Here is a 26,472-nt window from a genome sequence, read left to right as displayed (position 1 = left end):
GGGGTCAGGATCAGGGATGGGAATCGGAGATGGGAATCGGGGATGGGAATCGGGACCGGGTTCAGGGCTGGGGAAGGGGGCCGGGACGCGGCTTTCGCCGGGAGCGGCTCGCGCGGCTCCTTAAATAGCGGCTATAAATACAACGCCGGCGGCGCGCTCCCATTGGCTGAGCCGCTCCCCAGATTTGCATAAGGAGGCGTGGTTGGAGGGCGCGGGGCGGGGCGAGCGGCGCGGTTTGCCCGGCGGGGCCGCAGCGCCCCCGAGCAGTCAGAGGGGGGAGCGCACTGCGACCCCCGATTCCCCATCCCCTGACCCCTCATCCCGCGACCCCCGATCCCCCATCCCCGACCCCCCATCCCGCGACCCCCCGATCCCCCATCCCGCGACCCCCGATCCCCCATCCCGCGACCCCCGATCCCCCATTCCCTGACCCCCCCATCTCCATCCCCTGACCCCTCATCCCGCGTCCCCCGATCCCCCATCCCTCAACCCCCTGATCTCCCCATCACGGATCAGCCCTGGCCTGGCCGTGCCTTATCCTGCCCTGCCTTGCACTGCTCTCCACCCCTCAGTCCATATCCTTGTTCCCGAGGCCACCCTCAGCGCATCGGAAAAGTTGTTAATGAAAACTGAATGAGAAAGCTCTAGAGTTCAAGCAGTGCCCCCCACCTCACGGGATCTGGGTGCACGCAAATTGCATGAAAATTACTTGTAAATTGGTATATTGTGTTTTGCTTCTTCACCCCAAAGCGCTGTTGAAATACATTCCATATATTGGATGATAATCATAAGTAATGCACCAAACCATTTAGCAAGGAGATAATAAAGGGTATGAAGGGTTTACTGTAAAAATGTGAGCCTCAGCACAGGAATTGGAGTTGCTACTTTTGACAAGCAAAGCCTGTAGGCTAGAACATGTCTTCTCCATTTCAGGTGCAGGTCATAAGAGTGTCACGGAAATGGACCCTGTTTTTGCATGCTGGGAAAAAGGTTTGGGAAAGGAGATTAAATCTGTGCGTATGCAGACCAAAAGGGAGGATAAATTGTGAGATCTTACCTCCCCACTCTGATGCTGATGCTGAGCACGGTGCTGTCCCCCTGCCTTGGAGAGAATTCAGATCTGGCCGCAAGCAGCATGTCCTGGTGACGTATTTCTGGAACTAGGAGGGGTGGGAAAGACAAATAAGACCCTTGGAACTGTGAGTGTCAAGAGTTTGTCACACCACAGTCACTGATGACCGTGCAAACCACAGCTGGGCACAAAGCAGTAGAGCACACAGAGCCAGGGGAGGTCACTCCAAGCCAGCCTGGGGCTGGACCAGCTGGCTGGGAGAGTGGAGCCCAGTTCCAGGCTGGATGGGGCTCTGAGCAACCTGAGATGGTGGCAGGTGCCCCTACCCATGGCAGGGGGTTGGAATGAGATGATTGTTATGGTTCCTTCCAGCCCAAACCAGTCTATGATTAAAAAGAAAATAGGAAAGCAGGACACCCTGAGCACCTGCTTCTTGCAGAGCTGCACTTCTGCACTTTCTGGAATGAGGTGCTGTGTATCCACTGGAATTGCCCAAAAATTTCTGAGAACACAGCTCCCCTTTGAAAAAGAGCTGCCAGACAAAAAAAACCCAAAAAAAACAAAAAAACAAACAAACAAAAAAAAACCAACAAGGTGGGAGCAGGATTTTGCTTTCTCATATCCCAAGGGGCTGTTCAGAGAGCTCCTTTACGTCTGTTATCATTGCTGCAAGCTGAATATCTTATTCCAAATGAGGCCAAATTAAGAATGAGGACTGCTGTTGAGTTTTTGCTGACTCACCCTGAAATAATATTAGAAATTGTTCATATTTCTTGGCATGAAAATCCAGAATTTCGACAGCTCCTGGAATTTACAGAGTTGTCCTGATTCTTCAGCAGGACACAGATCTTCTCTGCTTTGCCTGCAGGAGGAGGAGGAATCTCTTGGGCAAACAGGAGAGAGATTTCCCATGCCCTGCACTAGTCACAGGGCTTTACATCAAGCCCAGCTGACCCCAAAGCCCATGCACACTAAATACTTGACCTTTCCCAAATCTTTGATCTGAGGGACCTTCAGATTGCTGCTGTGCCTCTAGCCTTGTGCTGCAGCCACCACAGCCCGTCCCAGCCTCACCTAAACAAGGGATCTACACAAGCAGTGACTCAGGGGCAAGCAGCTGCCTTAGGCAGAGCCTAGACCTGCAGACTGCTGCTTGAAAGGCAGCAGACAAAATCAAAAGCCTGAGTATTCCTTAGCATACAAAATACCCTTTTTGTTTGGTAACAGCTCAGCAGCACAACTCGGAGGTGGAAATATATGGGGATTGACCTCAAGGCTCCTATGTGGGGTGTTTCTCTTAGACCTATGGCATTCTGAGTCATATGATTATAACAGAGTCCCAGCTTTAATCAGAGAAAAGCAAGAGTTTCTGCATCTCATGACTGTGCAGGAGGATGCATTGTGGTAGCTGTAAAGGAGACACACATAAGGAGAGGGAGAGAGAGAGAGAGAGAAAAGACAAGCCAAAAGGCAAAATGAGCCAGAATCTGTTATATGAGCAATAACTTGAGGTTTCTGAGTTCTTGGCATTGGTTGTGCCTCATCCAGCTCTGAAGGCCAGAGCTGTGAGTTGGGGAATTGCAGCTCCTGTAGGAGTTACTCCTTTCCCACTGAACAAGCAGAACAATGTTTGCCCACACACTGCGCTCCTCAGTAATTCTGCTTGAGCTGAGGTGACCTAGATCTGCCCGAGAGCCTTACATATTCCTGAGTGCAAACATAAATACACTCTGCTTCTGCATTTAATTTTTGAGCAGCTCTAATTAAGCTTAGCTTTGTTTAAATACATCCAGAGCTCCCTTGGTATTTGGCTTTCAGTATGAAGACTGCCATTCACAAGAAGAGCTGGGCCATAAATGAGAGTGAATGGCAGCTGCTGCTGCATCCCTGCTTGCTGCTGGTGGAACCTGGGGTTTCTGCTTCTGCTGCAGCCCCAGGGACTTGTCTGAGCCTGATGGGCTCTCACAGGGCTTGTGTGCTGAGGGCAAGGGGAGGGGAAACAGAGTGAAAATGCTGAGACCCACAGGCTGCAGGTCTCAGTTGTCACGTTAACTCGTGTTTCATGGCTGCGTTGCATTTGTGTGCCAGAGAAGAGCAGGGAATGCATTCACAGCCCAGCGTGCAGCTGGGTTCTTGTGTAAATAACAGTTAAAATGGGCAGTTCATGTTTCTCCCTCTCTCCTGATTTTCTTATTTCAGCTGGCAAAGAGTCCAGGCTTTTAAAATCACTTTTTTTTTTTTTTTTTTTTTTTAAGAATGAGCCATTTCTGATCTCCATCCCCAAGAAATGACGTTGATTTGTAAGGGACTCAGACAGACACCTCTGCAGACTGGACATGGTAAAGGGCTGCAGGCCAGACCTTCCCCTGCTCTGCTAATGTGCCATAACCTCTGTCAGACTTACCCCCACTACCCCTCTATCTCTGCTTCCAAACCACCAAACTTATCTCCTTATGCAGCCAAAGATTGGGTAGCTCCCAATAGGCACAGCTCTGAGGGAGGGGTGGATGGCAAAATCTGCTCCAGCACAGGGACCTTCCCACCCTGCTGCCCCACAAAGTCCCACTGCCACGGGCCAGCTGGCTGCTTGCACTGGCCCTCGAGTCTCCCTGACCTCAGAGCTGTCCCACGTGCCTAAGGGTGGTGGTGCTGTGGCTGGATTTGAATCCCTGTCCCAGTGCTCCCTGGTGTAACAAGGAGGTATATTTTTGCATCTTGAGCACTGACTCTCCAACCCAGAAGTAAAAGCCAATCTGTCTGAGCAGGGCAGGCTGAGAATGGGGAGCTACTCTTTTGTAGCTACCCTTTTCCTGCTTTGTCTCCTGCCAATGTCAAAGAGCTCCAGAAGTTGAAACCTTTTGGAGCAGCACCACCATGGTACCCGTGGAGGTGCACTGCCTCACCAGCTGAAACCTACTCAGACCACAGCTCTGTTTGCTCTTGCTACCACAACAGCAGCTGGTTTGTGTAATGAAACACTTTTTGTGTTGTAATCAAAACCTACTTACGTGGTGCCACCAGCAAGGCAGGCTAATCACTTTGCCTGTGTCTACATGCACATCCAGAGATGCCAGTTTTCCTCCAAAAGACAAATAGAATCAGAACCTGGTCATGAGAAAATGCAAGCATTAGGGTAGGAAGGTCTTGTTGCATTAATAAATTTAGAGTACAAAATGATGACACACTTTACAGTCACCCATTCCACTGCAAAGTTGCTATCAAGTACTTCAAAGGCTGACTGCTCACCCATTTTAAGGCATAATAAATGACCACACAAGAGGCAGTGCCATAAAGACTTAGATCTGTGATCTATAAGTATTCACACCGTGCAGCCAGCCAAGTCCTATCAAATCCTATATTGCTTTTGGCACTTCTACACTGTTCAATGCTCTTGTGAGTGCCAGGTTATCCTGAACTTTATTATATATGGATTTGAACATTTCATCAAGTCCTTCTCTTGCTGGAACAATAAATAACCAGTCCTAACTAGGCGCAACTCTGGAAAATTAAAATTGCAGTGACGTGGAAAATCAGCCTCTGATAGCAAGACTTCAGCAGCAGGACCAGTGGGACTGTGCAGACCAGGGAAACACTGAAGCTGGTGGTGGGAAGGACTTAGCTGCTTGAAGCAGAGGTGTCTTGTGCTATTTTAGTCATGTGTTCGTGTCATGCCCAGCCCTTCCCTGCCAGTCCAGAAGGGCATGGGACTCTCAGGGGCTGTGTGTCAGACATGCCAGGCCCATATGGGTGTGTGGGACACTGTGGGATGTATAAACCAGCCAGTCCGAGGCTGGGCAGCATAAACAAACGTGCTTAAAATAGCACTGCATGACTGCATTTAGGCAAATGAGCGTTGCCTTGGCACGTCTGAAACCCTGCCCTGTGCTGTCATTCCGGTACCTGATGCAAGGCAGGGGCAAACTTGGCTTCCTGGGCTACACAGATCCCACTGACGCAGCGCCTAGAAAAAACCAAGGTGGGGAAGGAACGATGAATTTTGTGGAAACTGGAAGGGTGTGGCATTTTGGAGGGATCACAACTTGGGGCTTGAGGGTTTTGGTTCCCTCTAGGTCATGCCTGAGGTACCGACACCCACCTGCAACAGCATCCTGCCCACGGCCAGCTCTGCAAGCTGGGGCTGGGTGCCTCCCTGCTGGCTCCGAGGGCTGCAAGTGTCTCTGGGGATCCTGCAAAGGGAAAGAGAAGCGAGGCCTCATCCGTGCTGGGCAGCTCGTTCTGAGCTCAGAGCAAAGAGGCTTCTCCCTGCTGGAAGCATCTGCTGCAGCCAAGGAGGGAAAAAAATGGTCTTTGTACACAGTCCTTATAAATAAGTGGGTTACAGCGAGCTCGTCACTGACTCACGCTGTTGTCATGCCAGGGAAGCAGCTCTGCCGGGCTCTGAGCTCTGCTGGATTACAGGATTATATGGAGGGGCAGCTCACTGGAGGGGCTGGCTTCAGCCACAGCACACAACTCCCTGCAGGTTCCTCTGCAAACGGGGCAGAACCGAAAATATGCCATCTTTTCTGGGCTTGGTGGGATGAGTCTTGCCGTGCCCAACACCCCTGCCACGTTTCCCATCAATTTGTGATCAGGCAGGAAGGAGAGAGCACACATCCCTGTAGCACAGAAGGCTCTCCCCAGGCAGCCTGTGGGACAGGGACAATAATTTAAGCTCTTACCTTTCTTATAACTGAGCAGAGCATCACTTCAGTCTCTCCTCTTACTTCCAGTGATGATATCTGCACCAGTAAACCAAAGAGAGTCCAGGCATGGCCTCTAGCAGTGACACAGAGCCCTGTGTGGTTTTGAAGTGTTGCACATTCCCTGCCACCCTTTTGGCCCATGTTGCCCTGGGGATGTCCCAGCTGGCAGCCCTGGGGCTGGTCCTGACTGCAGAATGGCTGAGCTCACCCTGTCCTGGGGACAAAATGAGGTCAGCCCTGAGGACTGAGCTGGGCTCTGGACATGCTTGCCTGACCTCAGGGCAGAGAAGAGGCGCTGGCCAGTTGCTCACTGCTGCAGATACTTCCCAACATGAATGGACTTCTTTTGCTCAGGAAACCAGAGCAGTGGTGCCACGTGCCATAAGAGTTAATGGTCTGACGTCATCCTTTTGAGTGCTGAGGTGATGGCAGGGGCTGCCACTCAATTGGCAGGCTTTCTGTGGGAAGCAGAACGCCCCTGACCTCTGCTTTGGCACATGCTCAGCACAGATGCTTCCACAGGACCTTACTGCATCCTCAGAAAGCCCTCGTTGTGCTGGGGTGTGAAGTGGCTTCTGAAGGCAAGGTACAGAGCTGGAGGCATGTGGGAATCCAGGGCTTCCTTCTGGCTGCCCTGGAACCCTGGCAGGGGGTCAGGAACCCCCCTGTACCGAGCCCCCAGAGACAATGTCTGTGATCTCTGTCCATGCAAAAGAGTTTTCAATCTCACAGGATGAATTACAAGCTCTGAGTGTTTGATATAAGTAATAATTAAGTATGGCACAGGTGCAAAAGTAAAATTTTAGGTTTCTAGATTAGGGGTCAAAAGGGGACAAGATGGAGGAAATTGGGTGTGTCTTGTTCTTTTTCTCCTTCTTCATGCCCTCCATGTTTCACTGTGGTGTTGGCATTTTTCTGTTGGTTCAGGCTGGGGACACACTGTCCAACGTAGGTGACAGATATTGGCACATAATTGTAAATGCAGCCCAGGGAGTTTCTGGTATTTAATGTTTGTCACATCCCACTGAGGGCAGAGCCCCACACGCTGCCCTGCAGGACAGAGCTGGGCAGGGCAGCAGAACATGTTAGAGATCAACAGAATAAACAACCTTGGAACCAGCACAGACCAATTATGGCTTCTGCTTTGGCAGCGGGGCAGACAGACAGAGACTTTCTACAATCTCGGAATCGTCAATACCTCAGATTCTGACAGAGGCAGGCAGATGAGAGAGCTGGAGCTCGTGCTGGTCCCAGGGAGCTGCAGCAGGTGAGCCTCTCCTGCAGCCTCTCCCATGGGGTGCCAGTGCAGAGCGGAGCTTTCGGGCAGTGCCTCCGGCCGCTCAGCGCTGTCAGCTCGCCGGCATCCCCACGGCGTTCTTCCAGAACTGCTGAGGAAGCACTGTGTGCCCCAGAAAAAAAGTTCTCAGAAACTTCAGTGAGAGCTCAGCTTAATGCTTTGCATTGCAAATGCCTGCTCATGGCTGATGGTGGGACAGCCCTGCCCACGTCCCTGTGGTCCCAGTGCAAACAGAGGAGGATTTACACACCCCGTGCTGGCCTGGGCTCCTCTTCAGCCCATCTTCAAGGCCGTATCTTGGGGCATTGAGGTATCACTCTAGGGAGCAAGTGGCCATCCCTTGGCACCCTACACAGGCAAAGCAGGTCCAGTCCTTTCCTATATCTCACACCAAGTCAAGGCTCCATTCTTGCCCTGTGTCAGCCTAGTTTGAAGCCTGGACCATTGCCTTGTATGTCTAGGCAGGAGTCTGTGTGGGCTGAGAATGTTTCTCCTCCCAGAGAGAGGCACTTGTAGATGTAGGACCTGTGGCTCTGGCTGCATCTGAGTGGTGTTTCCTCCCAGCTGCTCATGGCCAGAGAGCTCCTGGCTGCTGCCTGGGCTGAGGACTCTGCATCCAACTGCAGCCTCAGGAAGATGATTTTTGGCATCCCATTGTGATCGTGCTTTTTCCTCAGCCACCACAGACCTTTGCTCCAGTCCACTTTGATGCTTTTGAAAGACAACCGTGTCTAAAATGCAAATGCAGCTTTGAGCTGAGACATCACAGGATGCCTTTGCAAGGAATTAAATTTGCAGTTATGAAAAAACAAAAGAAGCAGTCTAAGCAGGTTTATTTAGGGCTCAAAAAGCAACCTGACATTTGAAGTCTGTCAGGTATTTTCAGAAGTCTGCCTCTATCAACATCACCTCTACCCATGGAGCTGCTTTGTATCTATGCGTATGTTCTTACGTTGTCATTTTTCCCCAGCACAACCACTGTGTATCAGTGAGGATGTCACAAAATGCCTTCTGAAGGCTGGAAAGAAAGAATGAAGGGCATCCAGGAAAAAACAGGTACAACGCTCTCATGGAGAGACAGGAAAAAACAGGTACAAAGCTCTCATGGCATTTGAGCAGCAAAGCTTTGGACACCCACCCAAACCAGGTCGTTGTCCTCATGGTACCCTGTTAGTTTTCAAAGCATCCAGTTAAAAATGAGCCTTACTGCATCTCTGAGGAACTGGCATGAGGAATGCAGCAAACAGATAAGAATGGCTACAAGTTTCCAGGACACTAAAGAAACTACCCCCTATTTTCCCTGGAATTCAGATTATTCATAACATGCTAGTGATAATTTTGCATCTCACCTAACAGGTGGTCTATTAAGGCTTCCTGGCTGCAGTTGCAGAAACAGTACTTCTGGGCTTTACAAGCAGAATTTATCATGCCTGGCAAGGTAATTTATTTGTGTCTTAAGTACTTGTAATTAGACTGCCTCATAACTAGTACAGTGAGGAACAAAACAGACTTCAGTAACATGCAGATAAATAATTCAAAGAGCATTCCTTAAAAGAAGTATTTGTTTTTCCTCTCTGCTCCCACTGTCACTTTGAGTTCCTTGATCTAAAAGCTGGGATCAGTCTCCCCGGGGTTTGCAGGTCACATAGTTGCCACCCCTCCCGGGAAGTTGGAAAGTTCAGAGAAAACCAAAGCATTTAAGAGGGAAAGAAGTTCTGTAATGTCAGCTTCTCTATTCTGGAGAGCCAGCTCCCAGCTGCTGCCTCTCCAATAGCTGCTCCACCCAGCCCTCAGATAATAATCACAAGCTATTTCGCCAGCTCTGTTTCCTTCTACATTTTTGCTGTTAACTCCATCAGCTGAATTGATAGCATTTAGCTCAAGAGCACAGAGACTTATAGAGCAAAACATTGTTATTTGGGTTCTGGGTGATAAAATGTAATGCTCCTTGTCCTGCAAACTACACAAAGCTTTGTTTCAAGGAGTTAAGAGTAAAGTTAAGCAGGACTCTTGAAGAGACAGGGCCAAAAATGCATGGGGTGTTTTGCCAGGGCAAGCTGATTTCCTAAATGAATGTGGATGTTTGTACAGTCACATTTGTAGGAAAAATCACTGCTGTCCCCTGCCCTTCAGGCTATCCCTGAGAGAAGAACAGCTCTGCTGTCCAAGGGCCCAGCTCTCCTGTTCCCACTTAGGCAAAAATCCCACTGAGAGCAAGAGCTGAGATGGCAGAGTGGAAACTGCAAAACTGGATTCAGATTGGCACTTGGTCAAAAGCCAGGAATCTTCAGCGATAAAACATTTTTGTTTTTCAAAGCATGCATCAGATTCTGAAGCATATTTTAGTTTTCAAAAGTGTCATTTTCTCCCTCAGTTGCTCACAGTTTCCCTCACACACAGGATTATTTTAGCAGCCCCAAATATGTGTATCTGTATGTGCAAACTTCAGCAGCGCGTTAAAGAGACACTGCCCAAACCTCTTCAGTCCTCATGAAGTGAAACTCAAGTGTCTGACATGGAAAGTCTGTATTAGTTTAAGCTCAAATAATTCAATCCATCTGCCACAGAGACCTAATAAAACTCCTTTTGCTGGACTGGTTTTCTCTAAGGCTTCCCTTCATCTGAACAGGTCTCTAGGGTTGCTTTTCCTGGCCACATTTGTTGCACACAAACAGCCTCCATACTCAGGACCTGGCATTTGCCAACAAAATCATCCTTGTGAAAACCAGGAAGGTTTTCTCTCTCACCTGTTCACGTGAATGGCTTCAGAACATCCTCTCTGGTGTCCCAGCATACAACCCACATCTGCAGGGACCTGTGAAGCTGGAGAGATGCACACATTTTCCCAAGGCAGCAAAGAGCACTTCAGCCAGCACACCAAGGAAACAGCTGAGAGAGGGTTACAGAACAGCACAGACACGTCCCCACCTGTTTGAGGGCTTCCCTCAAAGTCCACTAAAGAGCTCAGTGTACTCCATACTCACAAGGGGTTTTTGGGGATCTCAGTTGCCCAGATAGAGCAGAAGTTCTCAGTACCTTGGGACAAGTCCATTCCCAGCTGGCCAAGCTTGCCCTGCAGTAGAAACTCAATTTTTCCCCAAAGGCACCTGTACCCTCCACAGACTGATTCCCCACTGGATGAGCACTCTGTCCTTTCCCTGGCATTCAGTCCTGAGAAAACAAACCCAGCCTGGGCAGCAGCCTTCTCCAAATCCAAGGGCTTTCCATCTGCATGGAAAGCAGCTGTGTTCAAGGGCTTTCCATTCCATGCCACCACATCAAATGAAGGTACTTACACCCCCTAGCCCCCATCTCCATCTCAATGTGGCAGGGAAATAGGGATGAGAAGGTGAAGCAGCCCTTCAGACAGGGCTCTGCTGGCACAGGGGTGCTGAGAGAGGCCCTGGCATCACAGCATCATAGTGCCATAGAGTAGTCTGGGTTGGAAGGGACCTTAAAGATCATCCAGTTCCATCCCCTGCCTTGGGCAGGGACATCTTCCACTATCTCAGATTGCTCACATGTCCATCCAGCTCCTATAACACATCCAGGACGGGGCAAACACAGCTTCTCTTGGCAGATTTCACACACCTGTGTGGCCAAAATCCTCTCATCAACATTCAGCAAATGACAGCAGTTGCAAATAGGAGAGGGAAACTCAGCTGGGTGGATTTCAGAGTGTGATGTGTTCTCTCAATGATTGCTTGACTTGTGGGAGAGTATGGAATGCCAAAAGTGTGACAAACACCCCAATCCATTAAAACTGGCGATGGTAATTTGGTGAGGGTAATTTTCAGCAATACAAACATGGGGAAGATGTCCTAACCTTCTGCTCAGGGTGACAGAACTCCAGGATGTGTTCTGCCAGCTTTGTTTATCCTGATTTTGATGGGGTATGGGGCTGAAGCAATAGTTGCTGCAGGTCAGTGACAGAGTCTGGCATACAGAGGTGACCAGAGAGTTAAAATTTCTCCTCACTGAGCTGATAGAAGTAGCTCAGATGTCTCTGATAAGCTCCCATTTATATGATGATTTGGCTGAACACTCTCTGCCTCATCACATTGCTTAGTTAGTCCTGGTGTCATACAGAACTTCTTTCTAGCAGCTACTGGAAAGATGAGTGTTTCCCAGTGGGGAAAAGTTGATTACAATAAAATCAGCAGCATCTTGCCATTAATTTCACGGCTCTAGGATTTGACCAAAGAAGATTTCTACAAGTCTTTGAGTATTTTGATTCCATAAAGAGCATGCAACTAGAAGAAGACTTTTCTCAAGAAAAGTATCTGTAAACAAAAGGGAGCTCAGCTAAAACTGGAAGATGTGAGTCTGAACAAACTCAGCACACTCAATATCTGCCAGTCTGATTTGTAGGCAGGAAGTTCCAAGATGATTGTTGTTTGGGCAAGAACCAGAAGTTTGGGCTCCCTTTCTGACCTAGATAATCGATATGGGCTGAGGCCAAGCCCCACAGCTTTTCTAAGGCTAGGCTATTTCTTGCTTCATATTATTAGGCACAAGAGACAGAGCTGACTTGGATTTACAGAATCTTGGCTCAGACACAGTTAGCATTAGCATGACTACTGAGGACAAGCGTATTCTCAGTTAAGGCCCTTTCAGGAACTGAATCTTTTAATGGACTTTCAAAAGCCCAGTGGAGGTGCATAGTTCATTTCTGCCACAGCATCACTGGGGTGTTGCATGGGGAGGTATAAGATTACATCCAGGGTACACTGGGGTTTTTGACTTTTGCCTTATTTCAATCCTAAAGCTGAATCAGCCCAGGTAAATCCTGGGACTGCTGCCCCCTCTGCATCCATGCTGCTCCTGTCTGTGGTCAGGCTTTCCATCAGACACCCGAGTTCCTGCAGAAAAATCCTTTCCAAAGTGGTTTTCCCTGTGCTGCACTGCTGAAATGCAGCTGGAGAGAGGCTGGATGCAGTGCAGACACACCACAGAGCAGCTCTGAATTTGAAGGGAAGAATAACTTCTTCCAGTGAAAACTCCAAGGGGAATCAAGGTAGCAATTTTGGCAGCAGCCAGGATAAAAAGCATCTTTTTCTCTGGGAGAGTTTTTGGATGGCTCTGAGAACTTAGTACAGTTTTCCACCTTATCCAAAAGATGGCACTGTGAACATTGCAGCCACGCTCTGCTCCTGCCCGGATCTGGTCGTGCTCAGCTCCAGAGGGCTGATCTCACAGCCCACCCTGCTGTGGCACCCAGCTTTTTACAGCATTTTCCATAGCTGATTGCCTTTGTCCCAGAGAAACAGTAAATCAGAGCTTGACTTGGCTCAGGCAGTGTTTGATTCTTCTAAAATTCAATTCCTAAGGTTTTGGAGGAGATTGAGAAACAGGAGAGGGATGAGGGGGAGAGGGGATGAGAAGTTGTGAGAAGGAGCAGTTGAGAGCACAGGGCTGGACTTGTCAGCAGTGGGAGAGGAGAGGAAAGCAAAGCAAGGAAGGGAGGTGACAAGGTCCCGCCTTTGCTCACTGTGAGAATTACCTGGTTTAATACCTGGAGGGGACATCTGTGACTGCCCAGGGCAGGATGGGCCTTCCACTTTGTCACTCCAGCTCCAGCCTCACGCTCACACTGCGTCCCAACCAGAGACTTGCATGGAAGGATGAGAAAATAGCGCATCAGATTTTTAGGAAGCACAGGAACATCACACAGGAGTGCTGGACAGGAAGTGAGAAATCTTGCATTAGCTTGAAACTACAGAAGTTTAATTATACTTACATGCATTTCAGTCCAATTTGTGGATTTTATGATGACCCAGAGGGTTGTCAGTTTGAGTTTAACTGACCTATTTGCAATTGAGCCAGTTCATTTCTACAGATGGGGACACTTTTTTCACAGATTCCAATTCAGTGATTCAAGCTTCTGAGGCCAAAGGGACCATTAGATCATGTAGTCTGGCCTCTTGCATATGGACTTTCCTCCAGACATTCTTCTGAGCTGCACAAGATGTGCCTGGCAAAAGCCTGTATCCCAAAAAGAAGCTCAGGCTGGACCAGTGTTCCCAGGGATGGGCAATGCATCATTTCCTTTAATCACTTGTTCCTGTGGGCAGTCACTCATTTGGAGATTTAAATGTAAGCATCATCAGGATCTTGGTTATCCAAGATATCACCTGACACAAAAATGTTAAATGAAAAGTGCCTGATAGACATGCTATTAATTCTTCAAAGCAAAAATTTTAAAATGTAAATTGGATTATGAAGTACTTAGGAGATGTTAATTTTGCCGAGAAGTCTGATTAGCTCCAGATCCAGACAGAGCAGAATAAACAGCAGGACTCATCAGTTGTTCTCTCAGCTTTAACTAATATTTTTGTGAAAACTCAAGCCCTTCTGAGCAATGGCACGTACAGAAGTCAGTTTTTGAGTTATCCTTTGGAAGCTGTGACTGGGAAATGCCCTGGTAAGACACCACAGATGGCTCTTTCCACACACTGCTTGGCAGATGTGCAGGAAAATTACACTGGAAAGTTGGCTCTCAGCTGGGCTTTGCAGCGAGGTGCTAAATGCATAGGCTGTAACGTTTTGTGATGACATGCTTTGGGTTGTTGGCCTGGTTTTTATCAAGTTTCCTTGCCAAATTACAAATCCAGTTGCTGGTTGGAAGCTCAAAATCTCCAAAACCTTTACAAAAAAGCAAGTGGTGAACTGAAGAGATGTCTCCCAGCCTGGGATGTGGTGCTGCCTTCTGGGGTGCAGCTCTCCTTGTGAGCACATGCACTGCTCTCTTAGGTCTAACAACATCTCCTCAGCCCCTCCAAGCTCCCTTTAACCCTCGTTCCTCTTGCTTTAACCCTTGGCTTCTTTCCCGACTCCCAGCTCTTCTCCATTGCTTTTTTCTGCATCTCTCCAGGACAGCTCCTTCCCTCACAGCCATGAGCTGAGGAAGAGAAAGATTTTCTTCTTCACTGATGCCCAACTAACTAAGGATCAGATGCCATGAAATAATTTTTGATAAGGCAAAACACTCACCTGTAAATCTGAGACACAGCAAAACACGGCCAGAGTCTGCACACTCGGCCATTGGGCTTCTCTCCACGCTGCAGTCACACTCACTCCTCACAAATGCAGGCATTGCAACAGCCCTGCAACACATCCAAAAGTCTGTCCACGGAGCTGGGAGAATCCTCTCTTCCCGAAACTGCAGCCTCCAGCACACACAGTGCATGCAGGGCTGGGCTGTGCTTGTTAGAAGCACTTTATGTCTTTGCAGCCTGCCTGAGCACCAGGGCTGTGCCATAGACAAGGGGCTCCTTCTCCATCGTGCTTCCTTCTCCTGCCAGCACCAAGGCAGGCTGCTGCTTTCTAGGGATTTGGGCAATTTTGGGAGTGCTGGCTGACTTTTGATGCTATTTAGGCCAGGCTGGATGGAGCTGTGAGCAGCCTGGTCTAGGGGAAGCTGTCCCTGCCTGTGGCACAGGGTTGGAACTGGAGAATCTTTAAGGTGCTTCCAACCGAACCCATTCTTTGATTCCATGATTCTGTCATTCCATGATTGTTCTTATTAGTTATTTGACCAAGAGAAGTAAGAAAGTGGGCTCATCAAAAAATCTGAGGGCATGGCAAATCATACCTGCTGGCCACAGGACAGCCCTGCAAACCCTGAAGTGGCAGTTTTGGGCAAAGGTAAGGTCTCAGCTCTTTGGAGTAGAAATGAGGAACGTTGTCACTAAAAGAAACTGCAAAGGGAATTTTAAATTAAATTGGGATTTTAAAATTTAACAGCATTTAAATTTTAAATAGTCCAGCTCTCAGCAAAATGAAAGCAGTCTTTCTGTTCCAGTGTGGAATGGGCCAGATCCTCTGCAGCTGTAGTCGGCGGCCCTCTCTGCTGCAATCAGGGGGACTTAATTGATTTGTAGCAGCTGAGGGTCTGCCAGCTCAGGCTCTCTCCTGGAAACACACCACTCCAGTCTGGCTGGCAGTGCAGCCTTGATGTTTCATTAATTCAAAAGAAAGCTCCTGCCAGGCCAGACACACGTGGCTGAAAAAAAAAAACCAACAAAAAACAACAAAGAAAGAAAATTACTCTAAAACTTGTTATCATCTGTCATGTTATTGAAGCTAATTTTAAAAACACTTCCCAGGCTCCCAGTCTCAAAGGATGTTTTTCTCTCTGCCTGTGTTAGGAAAACACTAGTCTTGTGTTTTTCAGGCCCTGTTTCTCTCAGGAGGGTGAGGGCAGGGAGTCAGCGAGGAGGAATGGGAAAGACCCTTCATGCCCTGCCAGCACAGAACCATTCCCCACACTTGGGCTTTGTCCTTCAAAGTTTGAAATGACTCATTGATAAAGGTTCTCACTGCTTCCTTTGGGAGACATTTAACAGCCCTTTCAGGCTTCAATGTTGGGATGTTTTTCTTGATAGTCAGCCTAGACATTGCTGTGCTCTGTTTCCTCCCATTGCCCCTGGTTACACCTTGTCCCACCCTAAACAATTCCTTTTCCCCTCCTTGTGTTGATACTGTGCATATCAGAAAAGGAGGGGGTGACTGACACGGGGATAACACAGAAACCTGTTTTTAGTCCAGCCTGCAGAATAATTTCCAGCCAGAGTTGTCATAGATTACTACTTACCCATCATCTTCTGGACAAAGAATGAGGACAGGGGTGTAAAATGATGTCAGGACTGTCTTAAGGATTTAACCATCTTCCCCCTGCTGTCCATTCCCTTCAGGTATCAACACCACCTCTGGGAATTTGGCCTCATGGTCCTTGCTCTTTTTAGTGAGCACGTGGCTCATTGTAAAAATTGAGTGTAACAGAAGTGAAAAAGATCCCTCTGGATGAGTCAGCATATGGGAAAAAAAAAAAAGAATTTAATGGCAATGTTATATCATAACCACAATCTGAAAAATACTTGAAACTTGTGTTTATTGACTTCTCTGCCGCAGTAATGTCCTGGCGAAACAAAAGGCAAGGAAAGCTGACAAATGCAGGGATACAAATGCAGTGCAAAGCAAAGCACAGCCAACAGCTTGACTGATGAGAGATGCACTTTTCCTTCCTGGTTTATAGCAACTGTGCAGCCCCCTCTGTGCTGCTGAAGTGCAGCAGAGATTTTTGGCTTATCAAAGTTGTTTCCAAAGCTGTGCATTGAATATCTCCATAAGTTTTGGGGTAAAACCTCACCCTTTCCAGGTCTTTTGGCTTCCTTAAGTGATAGATTCAGGATTTAAAGGCACTGCTCAAAATACGAACAAAAAGGTTGACTTGGTTTTTGGCAAAGAGAAGTTAAGTTCATTAGCCCAACACTACTGCACTGTGATATTCCCTATAAAAAGCATCACCTGCAGAACTGGGATGGGCAGGGAAGGAGGAGAGAACTCACCTGATGTGTTGGTGTGATCCACAAACACAGATTTTGGAGGAAAAACTCTAGAAGCACCTGTTCATTAATATTTCTGCACATAATGCCTTTACTGCATCAAATGAGGTCACCAGAATGGGTTAAATTTGGGGAAAAACTCGAATGTAATCAGCCTGGGAGAAAGCTGCACCTCAGAGGCAGGAAACTGGAATTGCTTTGTCTCCTCCTATATGACTTCAGCTGACTTTCTCCTCAGATTTTTGGGTCGTTGAAAGCTTTGAGCTGCTTTGGCTTTGTTGCTGCCATCTGGGGTGTTCAGTGGAATGTAAAAATCAGTGAGGACAACAACAGACATCTGGAGAAGGCCAGGAATGCTGCCTGCATCCTTCAGGGATGCACCATCCTTAAGGGGAAGCACAGGCATCTTCCCTGGTGGCAGAAATCACACACCTCCCTGGCCTCCTGCAGGGCAGCAATTCTCCATCCAGGGAAGATGCTCAAGGCTCAGAGATTAATTTGTTAAAGTCTGTGATAATAACAGGTCTGCAGAAAGAACTGGAGCAAGGTTTACTTGATGACAGCAGGATTGAGGCAGAAGCACAGCTTTCCATACCTGGATTAAAACTGGGCATTTATAGCCTGGATTTAAATTTCATAACACTCTCATAACAAGGGAAATCAGAAGAGCCTTTGGGATCTCAGCACTCTTAGGTTTACAGGGAGCTGGGATCTAAAAAGAAATTGCTTTGAAAGCCAGTCTCTAGACAGGATAAACATATTCCTGGGGACAGATCAGATTAGGTGAGCTCCTCTGAAGGGGAGCATGGTATAATAGAGCTGTGGTTGGCCTTTCTGACTCAGCTAATCTGATCATTACCTCCTGCTGGCCTTGAGGTCACCCTATCTGACCAGCTCTGCTGACCTCTTAGAATATCACTCCAGCAGGTGACTTGCCAGTGGCTTATAAAGCTAAAGAAGAATTAAAATTGAGAGAGGGAAAGCACCCTGAAAAATCTTTTCAATATCCCTTCCTTCCTCATGCAAAATGGATGTTGCTTCTGAGGAGCTCTTGAGGGAAAATCACTGACCTACGTAGCAATGGTTGTTTTCTTTTAAACATTGCATACAGGCATATATACATAGAAAATTTATAAATTATACACACCTCAGTGTGCATCAATGCAAATGTGAAATTTCTGAGCAATGCTAGTGATGAGAGCAATTAAAATAAACTTTATTATTAAAATACACTTATCAGTCTGTGCTGATAAGTTTGACAGCCTCTGGTGTCACCACAGAGCCAAATTTCTTCCTTACTTGAAGAAATGATTGTTTTGCAAAGGATTAAGAATAAAAAAGAAAGTAAAAAAAACCAAGCCTAGATAATCTCTACCTGTTTGTGGAAGTGGTTCTGGAAACTAAAGCAAGTGATGTATTTGCAGCATGGAGATGAAAGATGGAGTGACACAGTACTTCCAGAGAGTGGTGACAGATGGGGTGAGACCCTACAAAAATCACCAAAACCACACTGGAAGAAAAAAAAAACAACAAAAAAACCCAAACCAAGATCTCTTGTAAGTAATTTTTAACTTGATCCCTGCTGATTTAATTTGGCTTTTTTTTTCTTCTCTTAGAAATGTAACTGCTCACCAATGTCTCTGATTATTTGCTCAGTATTTGGCAGGTTGAGCAACAACAGAAATGTCCCTTGTGCCACTCCTGCTGCCTTGGCTCTGGCACCAAGGGTTCTAGCAGAAATCCACTCTGTGTCTGGATCCTTTTCCTGAGACTTCTGTGGTAGGCTAACTGATGTTAGAGAAGATCACAGTGTTATTTCTATTTGCATTCACTTACTGGGCATTGGACTGCACAGGATTTTGTATTTAACTCTCCAAGATGTAAATTGATCATTACTAATAAATTCTATTGAAAAAAACAGTCAGGTGAGGACCCTGGTAGTATAAACACCACTGTCTTTCCCTGATCTATAACCCATATTGTCCCTGCCCTCGTTTCTGGAACTACATCAGAGCAAAAGATAAGGAGCAAAAAGAGAAATTGAGATTTTCCAAATGTGCTGTTGACCTTGGAGAATGAAGATGGTATTATTGCAACAGGGCCTGGTTTTCACTGAGTACAAACATTCATCCACTTTTAGAAAAATCAATGGTTACTCAAGGTGATCACCTAAATCACAAAATTGTTTGGGTTGGAAGGGACCTTAAAGCTCATCCAGTCCCATTCCCCTGCATGGACAGGGACACCTTCCCCTATCCCAGCTTGCTCAGAGCCCCATTCAGCCTGGCCTTGGACACTGCCAGGGATGGGGCAGCCACAGCTGCTCTGGGCAGAATTCCAAGTCATTGTAGATCAGTGGTCTCTTTCTACAAAAAAAGGACCTAAACTGTTAAAAAAAATGGCATTCAGGCAACATTGTGAAGTTCAAGACTTTACACTTTCCTCTCTGCAGTGGGAAAAAAGAAAAAAGTATGTCCCAAATTTAGCCACTGCACTCAAGAACATGTGCCAACAAATTGATATTTTCCTTACCTTGCAGTCTTTAACTGTGTTTCTGGTAGCATACAAAAGGCTGAAAACAGGCAATATTAGAAAATGTCTCCCCTGTCAGGGTGCTGAGGCCCTGGCACAGGTTCCCCAGAGAAGCTGTGCCTGCCCCTGGATCCCTGGAAGTGTCCAAGACCAGGTTGGAGGGAGCTCTGAGCAAGCTGGGAGAGTGGAAGGTGTCTCTGCCCATGGCAGGGGTGTTGGAATGAGGTCATCTTTAAAGTCCCTTCCAACCCAGGCCATTCTGTGATTCTATAACAGGAATTTTAGATGGCTGCATAAAGAAGCAGCAAGGAAGCAAAAAAATATAATTCCTGAACCATTGAGGAGACAGTTCAGTGATGCAATTACTGCTAAAGCACTCAAAAGGGAAGATCCAGACTTTGGAGTGGTCAGGGTCAACACGACCTTCCACTGTTTCCCGTGGGCTTTTGCACCTTAGCAATGCTCCTGCTTAGAAAGGAAAATGCTGTGTTCTCCTAATTCAGCTTCTATAAGGCCTTGTAAGGTTGAAGACAATGTTAAATCACTCTGAGTCCCAGGTGTCCCTCCAAAACTTCATTCAACCTGGATGGAATTGTCCTTTTAGTTGGAAGACAAGGTGTAAGACACAGCTGGGTTGACATGTTTGTCTAAAGGTCTTGGCCAAGAGTTATTGGAATGCCAATTATGATGTGAGATTGCCAGGAGATTTTTTTGGTTTTGTTTTTGATTCTTGCAGCAGCTGCAGTGCCCTGCCTGGGAATTCATAGAAGACTGAGGAAGAGATTTTGCTGTGGAAGGATATGGGCTAGTGGCTGAAGGAACAGTGTGGTTTTCAAGAGAGACTTGGATTTATCCCTGGTATCTCTTTGCACTGTGACCTTCAAAAGGTTACATGAGGCATCAGCCTAATAATACCTAGGACATGGGGGTAGTAGAGAGGCTTAATTAATCATAGCCTTGAAGTTTCAAATCCAGCCAAGGGAGGTGAAAATCAGTATTATGTCAATAGTTTGGGCCCTCTAGCTGATTATGTTCAGGATCAGATAGAGTGGTTTAAGAAGGACATGTTACAATTCCTTGCTGGGTGCAGATATTTTTAGCTGTAAATTAACCCACAGTATAACTCACAGATTTCCCAGGCTGTGGCATGGGGAGCTGCTGTGGAATTTAGGAGGAGAGCTGTGCAAGATGCCAGCCATGGAGAGAGGACAGCACCAAGAGTTCCTGGAGAAGAAGAAACGGGGGCAGAAGTGGGAGTGGATGGAGCAGCCATAGGGTAATTCCAGGGCAGTGAGAAAAATCTCATCATTAACTGTACACTGTGGAGGAGAGTCCTCTTTGATCTGTTCTAAATGCTCAGTTTAATTAAATTCCTTTTATTCTTCTTGAGAAGAAAGAATAAGCCTAACTAAAAGAGTTACCTTCTCTCCAGTGTTTTTCCTTGTATTCATCACTAAATGACAGCTCCAGTCTTCAGAGCTTCACTTCCCATGAACACTTTTATCTGGCAACTTCAACATCCCGTTTTTAGACCTTTTCTATTTCTGCCAAATACATTCAATTAAAAAGACAACCAAGAATTAATATAGTATTTCAGATATACCAATAAGCTTGGTTTAACAAGGAGTGTTGTAATATTTGCAGAGCCTGTTTTGCATCCCAGGCTGTGCAGTACTCACAGAAATTGATTCTTGGATGTCTCTGCATTTTAAGGAAGGATTTTCACTGTCACCAATGATGACCTACTCTTTTATTTTTAATGAGTGATTTTCAGCTTTTATGAATAGCTAACTTTTAGTGTTGCTTCTTTTTTATCCCAGCTAAACTCTGATTATTTTGTATTTATTCCAAACAGAAGATTCTGCTTGCTCTCATATTTCTATCACATCTTGCTTTCCTAGAGTCTTCTAAAAGTTGTCACAGCCATCCCTAGTCCTCAGTGACCTTCAACCACTTTGTGTAATCTCCAAAATTTCTGACTTTGCTGCTCACTCAGTTTTCCAGACCATTCATAAAAGCAGCAAAAAATACATCTGACAATGTGGATCATTAAGACACCTGCTTCTAATCCTTTGCCAAAGTGAAAATATCTAATTTTCTCACACATTATTTCCTCTGTCTTATCTAATTTCTAAGAGTGAGTAGTAATTTGACTTCTGCTTAAGGTGCTTACAAGGAAACTGATAAATAAGTCTCAGATATTGGTGCTGTGAGATTAAATAAAAAGAACTTTGAATAAGGAGTGCTGCATGAAAAGTTGTCTCTAATGATTCTCATCTTATGTTAATATTGTCTATTCTCCTTATGCTCCTAATGCCAAATTGCATTAGACCTTAAAATGAAAATATTTTGGAACATAAAGACAGACTGCTGGTATTTTTGATCTCTCTATTTCAGCACAAGGTGCCCATCCAAACTGTTCAGTTATTTTTTCTTTATTAGAATAGCAATCTTAAGGATGTACCTGGGAAGGATAACTGGATTTTGATGGAAAATAAATTCCATTGTGCAAAATGAGGGAAAGCACAATTATCTTTACCTGTTAAAGCAGGAGATCTATTCTAGGAATAAATCTTCTGGGACTGATGTTTCGAACAGATAATTTCTGTATATTCATGAAACCATCTTTCAAAGCTGTCTGCAAAAAAAAAACCCCAAACCCCAAAATGCTGTTTTTTGGTGTTTAGTAGGGCTGTAAATTCAAGAGGCTTTGACTACAGCAAATCTTTCTGAAATAATCTGGTTTTAAGCAAATCAATTCATTAAGCGCTGAGTCCCTTAGGTGAAAGCGGAAGTGGCTGAACTAACACAAGCAGGAGAGAAGTTTGCAAGTAGAAGAAAGAGGGCAGCAAAAGGACACCTGATGTTCATCCAAGCTGGTTTCAGCTGGGGTTCTCTGTGATCAGAGCAGCCCCAGGTGACACAGAGCTGTCCTGCATGGGACACTGCCCAGAAGAACCCTCTGTGCTGCTGCTTTGGCTCTGCAATAATGAGGGCATCTCTAGAACCACTGGGGGTAAAATCACCACCCTGCTGGAATTGGGATTCTGAGCAGGAGGAGCTCTGATTTGTGGCCTATGATTAAAATGAAAAATGTACAGATCCCTCCCCTCCTCTGGCAAATGCAGCAGAGGCAGTGGATCCCATGAGATTTTGAGAATATCTACAGCACAGAGACTCCCTGCAGCAGCAGCCACTGCAGCTGAGTGTCCCCAGGCAGGCAGCTCCCAGAGCTGCAGTGAAACTCCACCAAGTCAAGAAAGATCCCTCATTCTAGAAGGATGATGATGCTTAACTTTGGAGGGATTACAATGTGCATGACTGATTTCCCCATCATCAGTTTCTCTGTCATTTGCCCCATTCTTGCTCCCAGTGTCAACAGAGGGGTTGGTTCCCACCCAAGGGAAATGGCCAGTGGTCCTAGTGGCCTGGCCTATGGCCACCTTAAAAGGACAGGAACAGAAAGATGTAGGTGAATCAGAAAGATGTAAACATCAGCCTAATAGATGGATCAGCTTAATCACTCTGCAGGCCTAGCAAAGGACCATCCCTCTGCTAATGACAGCAAAGGGATCCTTACAGGGGTAATTACTCAACAGCACATTTAGAAGGCAGCTTGTTCCACTTTAGTTTTTAATTACTGATAAAAAGGGAGAAATTAGAATATTTTAATGAACCTCCAGATGTCAACAAGCCAGTCTAATAAATTGGATGTGGAAGATAACAATTATAATTTGTCATCTCAGAAGCTCCAGTGGGAAATCACACCTTTCAGAGGCTCCCACAAGATCCAGAGTCATGCTGTGTGATAGCCCAGCTCCTACAAAACATTCAGCAGCTTGAGAGGAGAGAGGGATTTGTGTCTGCATTGGGGCCCTCCTGCTCCCTTTCATGCACACACATCACTCAGTGCAAGTGCAGGTCTTCCATGGACTGTTTTTTTACCTTGGGAATAAAATTATCTTTACTGTTGACTTCTGTCCACTTTGCCGTGACCTTACTCGATCCCCAGGTGGGTTCAAAGCCTCAGCTGAAATAGAGAAAGCTCTAAAGGACCATAACCAAATACTTTTCAGCACACCTTTCTCACAAATATGTGACCAGCTAAAATTTTGGCAGGCATCCCATCCAAGCTGGCCATACAGTTTTTCCCTTGCTGTATGGATAATGGTAACTCCACTGGGAAAATCATCCAGTCAGCCCTAGGCACCTATTTTTGGAAGGATGAATCATCTTCCAAAAACACCTCTTTCTTCACTGGCTACCAGAAGAGCTCAGACTGAGACTAAAACTGATTTTTTTAATGCCTAGTGTTAAATGAAAGAAGTCTTACTCTCACAGTATCATTATGTTTCAATCCAAACAATTTGTTGTTAAATCTTCATGGAGTAAACCCAACAATTTGTCACACAATCAAACAGAGGGAATGGTAATGATCTTGATAATAAAATGAGAAGTGTAATTTATTCTAGAAATGCCAGTTAAAAAGTAGGAATTATCAAGGCTTAGGGCCTCCTCAGGAAAAGTAGGTGACAATCTTAAACCTCTGTAAAAGAAGCCAGATGTTGGTGCTGTGCTCTCACTCCCTCCTTGCAAATACAGTTAAAGTCTACATCCTGCATTTCCTTGCTATTCCTCTGGCTTGGTACCTAGTATAGTAAACAAAAATTATCTTTGCATACAAGATAAAGTTCGTAATATGTCACATTTACATAACTTCATCATGCCCTTTCAGGATCTTGAGTCAATAAATCAGCCCTGTGAGCTTTTAGCTCCCCTCCGATTTGCTGCCTTATGCAAAAAAAAAAACCAAACAAAAAAACAAACCACACACACACACACACAAAAAAAAAAAAAAAAAAAAACCCAACAAAAAAACACACAACCCTGTTTTTCCAAAAATATTTGTCAGCTTCAAGCTGAGCATCCCAAAAAGGTGTGGGGAGTGAAGTCAGTGCACACAGCTTTTACAACTGAGCAAGTAAAGGGAAGTTAAGTGGAGCAGCATTTTCCTTTCCTTTCCTCTAAATAAGGCCTTTCCTTGCTGAAGTTCCAGCCATTTCCAGTTATCTTTTTTCTGTCTACCTGATCTTAGACTAATTAAAAAAAAGCAGTCTTTGCAAGTGCCTCTGGAGTTCACCAGAGTTTAAAGTGAGTTTTCAAGAGAAGGACTACAGCCAAAAAATATTCAACATCTATTCCAGTAGCAAATTCCCATGACTTTGGGTCAATTCTTTTAATGGAGTGACCTGGCAGGGTTCATTTCTGACAACAGAGGTGTGTGCTGGTTTATACCAACTGAAAGTTTCATCCTGCCTTTGTTTACCAAATGAACGCTGAACTGCCACAAAATAATGACATTAACAGGTCATGCAGCTGCAGCCTCCTGTTCCTGACAGAGAGGGAGAAGGAAAGTCCATCCCACTTTCCTCCCTTCCCAACAGAGTCCAGTCCCACTGGTGGTACAGGGATGGGAATCCTTTGGGAACCTTGCACTCTCATTAGCTTCTCCATAACTGGGGAGAAGTTATGTTACTTTAACATTTTTGTTACTTTTGAAGCAAAAATGGACAAATCTCACTGATTCAGCAATAATTACAGAAAAATACAGAGCAACGAGTTAGTAGAAAATAGGTGCTCATGGTAACAACTCAGTATTTAATAATACTCATCATAAGACTCAGCAGGACTAAAGATAGATGATTTTTCTCTGAAATTAAAGCAGCTCTGAAATTTGGACCAGATTAGAAACAATGTCTCCCCATTTCTTCCAGGTGCTTAAGGAGACTGCTAAATTCGAGGAGAAAACGAGGAAATCACTGTACAGTGACTCTCCTGCTTCTTTTTAATTAAATTTGCAAACAGAGGAGGATCAAATAAGAATCTGCCTCTGATTTATTTATCTAATTGGAACCTGAACTCTGCTACTTTGAAAAACCACCATATACAGGCTTGTTTCTAGCCAAGGATTTCTTTCTAACAGGAGATCTTTGGATTGGGTAAATTATGTGCTTCACACCTCCTTGTAAAACCCCACAGAAAAGGGGAGCATCTCAGTGTGGGGAAGGATGTGCATGCATGGATGCAAAATCCCAGAGGACACTCAGAAGAGCCAAATATGCTCCCTCACATTAGGATCAAATAAATCATGCTATTTTGCTCACAGATTTCAATAGGGACACAGAGACACTCAAGCTGGGTACAGATACTCATAGCCTTTGCTTGCTACCTGCTTGGCAGGAGATATATGTGGAATTATATCTAGTTACACTATGCACCACAGTGCTCAATCCAGCCATAAAAATGCTCTAATTTTTAGAAAGAGTGCAATTAGACGACATGAAAACTAATCCAGCTAGTGATACCATAACTGCCTGAAACAAATCATATTTCACTGTACCTCAGCCCGTCCCCGCATCATTTAGGAACAATCTCTGCACTATTAAAACATGCTGGAAAAACAGCACTTGAAACTGAAGTTCCCCTGTTTTCCCACAGGACAGAACTAATTAAGAGAAGGCAAAGTAGCCCCATCCTTGCAACGAGACTGTGCCACTCCTGCCAGCAGAGACAGCAGGACAGTCACCTCTCCCTTTTCTGTGGGCAGCCCCTCGTGGCACGTGCTGTGCCATGGATCCCCTAAATCTGGGCATTTTCTGGGACACTGCAGAGCACAGTCCTCGTGGATGAAGTGGCACTGGTTTCTCTGGAAGAAACAGCTGTGCCAAGAGCTGAGGCTGAGCAGTTTTGTCTCCACAAACCTGAGCTGGCAGCACTCAGTGTTAGCGTGGGTGGGTCTGCCTTAAGCACCCAGTGGAAGAGAGCAGGATGCAGGTGCTGGAATACTCAGGGAAAAGCCTACCTGAGACTGGCAGAGCTCATGGACTCTAAGGAAGCACAGCAGCACTCTCAGGAAGAATTTCTTCATGGAAAGGGTGGTTAAGCATTGTAAGGGGCTACCCAGGGAGGTAGTGGAATCACAATCTCTGGAGGTGTTTAAGGAAAAACTGGAAGTGGCACTCAGTGCTCTGAGCTGGGTGGCAAGGGGGGGATCAGTCACAGGCTGGACTTGGTGATCTTGGAGGTCTTTTCCAACCTAAATGATTCTGTGGTTCTGGAAAGTCTGAGCAGATTCTCTCCTGCAGCACTCAGGTGTCTTTCTAAAGTGCTTCCCACTCCAACCTACTGCATTTCTATAACCTCAAACAGCCTATTGGTTCACTCTCCACTATCTTAGAGAAGAAACAGCTGGCTTTAGAAAACACTGAAGCCCTGTAGTGCAGATGGCCAGTATTATTTTTATAAGGGCTTTCAAGCACTGGGACATTCTGCCCATGCCCACTGAAATAATGATTTGAGATCTTCTTTTCCTACCCCCTGAGCACATGCAATGTCCTAAAGAGGCATCAAAACTGAAAAATTGGACAAGGGGAGGTTGTTACCCTGGTGACAGGGAGTGGAGGAATAAAAGATCAGACACTCACTGTAATGCAGAGAAGCCCACAACAAGCACTGGGT

The 26,472-nt window shown here is 45.9% G+C and overlaps 1 long non-coding RNA gene across 1 annotated transcript; it reads right to left on the bottom strand.

Annotated features, from left to right (window-relative positions):
- Nucleotides 1-975: 975 nt before the first annotated feature.
- LOC146763367 (uncharacterized) lies at nt 976-20,724 on the bottom strand. The gene is made up of 4 exons (XR_014952093.1): nt 14,069-20,724; nt 12,579-13,976; nt 6,977-9,898; nt 976-5,814 (listed from the first exon to the last, which is right to left on the bottom strand). It is a non-coding gene; the product is annotated as an uncharacterized LOC146763367 (long non-coding RNA).
- Between the last annotated feature and the right edge of the window lie 5,748 nt (nt 20,725-26,472).

Source organism: Lonchura striata, chromosome 1A (assembly GCF_050655825.1).
Source record: "Lonchura striata isolate lonStrDom1 chromosome 1A, ASM5065582v1, whole genome shotgun sequence".
Taxonomy (NCBI): Eukaryota; Metazoa; Chordata; class Aves; order Passeriformes; family Estrildidae; genus Lonchura; species Lonchura striata.
This window is presented reverse-complemented; position numbering and strand designations above follow the sequence as displayed.